A 6,013-nucleotide genomic window follows, 5' to 3' on the forward strand; every position below is an offset into this window, starting at 1 on the left:
AGCACATTTCACATTACGAGCATGACAACAAACAAACAAACAATTACAAGTTTACAATAACAGAAATAGATAACGAGTATGACAAGAGAAAAAACAATAATAACAACCATAATTCCATTTGAACAAAAGTGCGATCACCCAGCCAACCATGGGTGCAGATCCCGGGGGGCACGGGGGGGACATGTCCCCCCCAATTTCTGAAAAACATGAATTGTCCCCCCCAATAAAAATACCCTAAATTATTCAAAATTGAACAAATGTATTTTCAGACTTAAAGGTTGAATATGTAGAATATTTATTAAAAATATATTTCTAAAAAAATACATCCACGGTGCGTTTTGAGGTGTACAGATGAAGGGTCCTTTTTTTTAGAACTGTTTACCATCATAACTGTGTTAAAACATGATCAGTTAGTTTAAACAACTTGTTTAGGGCTCCATATTTCATCCATATATCAATTGATCGTGCATAAAGTAGTCCCATAGGATAAAAGGAAGATGGTGAGAAGAATTTGAGATGAGTAGACACTACATGCCCAAAACCCTTAAAATGATGATTTACGAATATAACAGTTAAGCAGTGACACACACTGTTGGCTGTTTAGGACAAATAAACAAGAAAGGTAAGCACAATAAATGATTCCCTGTGCAGTATTTTTTGGCGAGCCTTTACCAATTTATGGCATGGTATGAGTTGCATATTGGCAAAAATTTTTTATTAAAATCACATTGGTGTCCCCCCAATCCTGACATCAGATCTGCACCCCTGCAGCTAACCATGAGTTTAGGCAAACGCCTGTGCAAAAAGGTACGTTTTTAGTCTGCTTTTGAAAGTGGGCACTGTTGGAGCAGACCTTAGTTCCTGTGGCAAGGAAATCCATAGAGTGTAGTAGTGACTGAAAGCACCATGAGCAGATCTAGTGTGGATTCTAGGTATGATGAGAACACTCTTATTTGATGATCTAAGGGATCTGTCCGGAATGTATTCAGTCAGCATGTCAACTATGTAGGAGGGAGCTACGCCATTCATAGATTTAAAGACAAAAAGAAGTACTTTAAAATCTACTCTTTGTAAAAGTCAAAGTCACCCACAAACCTTGCGATTACGTAAGCGTTAGAGAGAACGGCTCTTATTTTCTAAAGCGCTACAACTTCCGGACTACGGTTGTTTCCGTTACTTTAATTATTACGCCCAGCGCTCACAAAAGCCTCATCACCGGCAAACACCTCTGGTTGCCCGGTGGATAGAAACGCTATTGTACTATAAAGGTTGTTCACTTAATTTCAATTCCTTTGTATAGGTCATCTCATGATGCTTCACAACACGAAAAAGAGAAGTGATCAGATGACTCTCTCTCACTCTCTCTCACACACACACACACACACACGTAAAAAAATATATAATTACAAAATAAACAGTATAGCCTATACATTGGAATGAAAAATAAAAAAAGTAGTGCAGTACAGAAAAGAAAGAAAAAAAAGCAGGTAGGATGTGTGTGAGGTAGACAGATATTGCACATGTTATTGTCCATTGCTACTGTGAGCAGGCCTGGTTGTACAGTCTGATGGCAGCGGGGAAGGAAGGAGAACAATGTATAAAAACATAAGCATCATTACTAAACCCATCTGAACAATTTTAGGAAAAGTTTCCTCAACTTAATTTAGAATTTGAAATCCCACCATCTAGTGTATAACGTCATCAAGAGATCAGAGAATCAGGAGGAATGTCCATGTGCAAGGGACAGGCCGAGGGTTAAAACTGGATGCTCGTGATCTGTGGGTCTTCAGGGGACACTGCTTTAGAAACAAGCAGGATTCTGTAGTGGAAATCTCTGCAAGAGCTCAGGAACACGTCCAGAGATCTCCGTCTGGAGTTCTCTGTGCAATCCAGAAATGCATTTTACAGCTCCATCATGCAGAAAAGCCGTATGTGAACATGATCCAGAAACACAGTCTTCTCAGGTCAAAATGGAAAACTTCTGTAGTCAGATGAATCAAAATTTGAAAAATTCTTTTTGGAAACCATTGAGACAGTGTCCCCCAGACTACAGAGGAGGAAACCACCCAGATTCTTATGAGATCTTTGTTCAAAAGCTTGCATCTCTGAAAGTATGCTGCTGGGGTGCTTCTGTCATATATCTAAGACCTCTGCAACAACCGATTATAATTTTACACAATTAAAAATATACCCAATGTATTGACAATGATACAAAAACTGAAATTCTTCATAGATATAGCTTCATTGTCCTCAAGATGAGCCTTGATGTCCTCCGAACTTGGAAGTCGATGTACCTTCTGTCATGGGCGGCTTTAAGGACCCAAGTGCAGCACGTCGTCTAGTAATTAGACAAGACTTTGAATTCTCAACAGGGAGCAGGTAACAGTCTTTGGAAAGCTCAAGTAACCTCAGAAAACAGTGCTGACTGCAGGCAAGTGAGCGCTCTGGAAAAGCCGCACTATTTCTGAGAGTTTGAAAGCAACAACGCCGTGGAGAGACGAGCTGGAATCGTGGTCGATACAGAACCTGACAGACGATCAACGATGCAAACAAAGTCCAGAGAGAGCAGACAAAAGGCTGAAGGTCAGGGCAGAGACAAAAAGACATGGTCAGGGTAAGTCGGAGTCAAAAACCGAGCCATCAATCCAAGAATGAATGCTGGAAAGTAGTGCATGCTGCAAAGACAATGTGGCACTAAATGAAGACTCAGTGCAGCTTAAATGCTGGCTGATGAGCAGTGATGAGCTGCAGCTGGGAGCAAACAGGTGTGGGGCATGAAGCTGATGAGGCGGTGTGGCAGGGAGATGAGTGAACTCACTCCCCACAGCATCAGTAACAGCAGAGTTTGACACCTTCAGTGTTCACCAGCGTTTGCATCCTTTCCTTTTGGTCTTTTCCAAGATTCCAAGATTATTCCAAGATTATTGGACTCAAGCAGAGAGACCTCGGCTCCCTATGGGAGCAACAGGTTTTGAGGAAGACTCAGAGTATTCTGGGAACTTCTGGGCATGTCTTAGGAAAATATTTTTTTAACTGCTGCCTTCAGGACGTCGTTATGCCCAACCTGTGTGTAAGGGTAATCGCTTTTCCAAGTCTTTTATCCCTTCTGCTGTTCGGCTATTAAATTTAAAGTTATCCTTATGAATTTGTTTGGAATGTGTATTTAGGTACTGTGTACCTTCTAGGAATGTGTATACAGTGTCTGTATAGACTGTTTTTTAATTAATTTATTGGTATCAGCACTTTTCTAATGCAACAAATTGCAGATTTTTGCACACAGCTGCCAACTTTCTGTCAGTGTTCTATTGAATGTGTTATGTGTGTGTTTGGGTGCGAGCTGCCAAATCAAATTGCCCTTCAAGGGATTAATAAAGTTGTTTTGAATTGAATTTTGCTTGTAAAAATCTTTGTTCTAACCTTCATCTAAAAGTTTCTGTGGTAGCCGTCCCCTTGTCCAAGTGATACTTTGAATCTGTACAAAGACTCAAATTCTGTTACACTTGTCAAACGTGTGAAAACAAAAAAAGATTTATACAATGAGCAAAAACAAACTGGGTGAAAGAAGAAAATGCATTTTCAGTGTAATACTGACCACGCTACAGCAACGCAACCAAGAGACCAGTGATGTGAGGGGAAGTCCACTGATGACCTCTGAAGATCTGCATGAAACACACACACACAAAACCATGCCTGATTTTGTGTGATGTTTCAGCTGTGTTGTCAAATCTAAAGATCTATGAACGGCTCTCCACCGACCTGTAAAAGTGTGCTTGGAGGTATGAACGCACCTGTGCATGGGGACCACAGCCAAGCCGAAGTGGATAATTTTAACCCTGAGTGGCTGCTTTTTAAGAAGCACCATCATGATGTTGTACAACTCCTTGTCTTGGCAGTAGACTCAGAGCCGTGGTCATCTGAAGATGAAAAATGAATCATACAAAATTGTTGTGGGAGCTTTTCAGTTATGTGTTTTTTCTATATTGTATTTTTAATGTGTTTGTTTTGCATAATTAATTCAGTCAGTATTATTGTTTCAGTCTGTAATTCACACTTTTTTATACTTGATGTTTTATATTTTCGTATGTTTTATTCTTGTTTTATTTTGTTGTATGTTATGTAAAGCACTTTGGTTCACCTCTAGGTTGATTTAAGGTGCTATATAAATGAAGTACATTTACATTTACATCAACATGGAGGAAAAAATAATTTTGGCTGTGAGTCTGTGTGAGGAGCTGTGGAATACAAGACTGCACTCAGAATTGGTCTGACCTTCCAGTGACAGTAGCGGAAGCACAAAGGAGTTTTTCCAAGCTGAAGCTTATTAAAACATACTCTAGGTCCACTATGTCACTGCAGCGTCTCTCTGGACTTGACATCATCAACATCAGTCCTACAGTTGCACAACAGATTTCATATGATGATGTAATTGATGATTTTGCTGCAAAGAAGGCTAGAAAAGTCAAATTCTAGATTGCACTTTACCACTTTACACCTGTTGTGAAAGGGTGAAAGAGCCAGGTTAAAAAATTTGCGACAGTCTGAGCACTCAATTCAGATTATGTGAATAAGCCTAATTGTATTTTTTATTTATTTATTCATTTCATTTTATTTTATTTTCATTAATTATACATTTGAATTTGGAAAGGATTAGTGTAATTTACACACAGGTTTTTTTTATACACACTGTATTTCATTTATTTGTCTTATCCATTTATTTATTAAAGATACATGGCTGTGTATTGATGTGATGTTTTTTTTGTTCGCAGCGCTGGGGGGGAGTGGGGGTGTTTGATGGACAGTTCGCCCAGGGCGCAAACGTAGCCAGGACCGCCTCTGCATTCATAGATAGCATTTGACACAATTATGATTTTTGTATGGAGGATTTTTTGTGCCAAAATTAAATAAACAAATACATCATTAATTAATTAAAATTCAAATTAATTAATTAAAAACATTTACATTTCATGATTCAGCAACACGAAATCATTAATTAAATGTGTCATTAATTAATTAAATGCTGAAATAATAAATATATATTTTTACTTAAAATGAATTGTATTTTAATTAATTAATGACATATTTCATTCTAATTTTAATTAATTAATGACATTTAATTAATTAATTATATATTTCATTCCCATTTTAATTAATTAATGATGTATTTATTTATTTAATTTTGGCACAAAAAAATCCTCCATATTTTTGAAGCCTTTAATATGTAATATTTAATCTGTTATAATAAATAAATGACATAATATTGGTTTTGGTTTTGAAAAACCCCACCAAAACACTAGTTTAGGGTCGAGATAAAACGTTGTTAAAGTCAGCCTGCCCTGGTAAATGTTCGCGATGAGCGCTCGCCCTAAAGCCTGATTTATGGTTCTGCTTTAAATCGACGCGTACGCGGCGACGCACAGGCTCTGCGTTGGTGTAACGCGGAACCATAAATCAGCCTTAACGGTCGTCGCTGCGTCACTGTTAACTGTTAGCTAAGTGGCTAACAGAAACATAGGTGACAGATTCACCTTCTTGACACTTTTAATCTTGTCTGTTTATTTCTGTTAAAAATGAACTGGGTCGGGGGTTCAAGGTAAGACACGGAAAAACACACATGTGTCAACAGTTGTGTTGTTGTTTAGACATTTGTTTACTAAACTACACATATTCTCGCAGGAACCGGTTAGTGATGAGGAATGACGCCAAGAAGCAGAGGGTGAGTTTACCTGGATGAGACACTAGTGTCTGTGTCCTGACATGTTGTCATTACTGTATTACCATGTTCCATCATTGACAGCTTCAAATAAAGAAATCTGGGTGTAATTATTGACTCAGACTGCTCCATTAGACTGTCAATAAACAAGTATAATTATAATAACACACCAGAGGTGTCAAAAGTATTCACATTGATTACTCAGGTAGAAGTATAGATACTAGAGTTTAAAAATACTCCTGTAGAAGTTGAAGTATCAACTCAAGTTTTTTACTCAAGTAAAAGTATAAAAGTACTGGTTTC

The sequence above is a fragment of the Cololabis saira genome, chromosome 23 (assembly GCF_033807715.1).
Source record: "Cololabis saira isolate AMF1-May2022 chromosome 23, fColSai1.1, whole genome shotgun sequence".
NCBI lineage: Eukaryota > Metazoa > Chordata > Actinopteri > Beloniformes > Belonidae > Cololabis > Cololabis saira.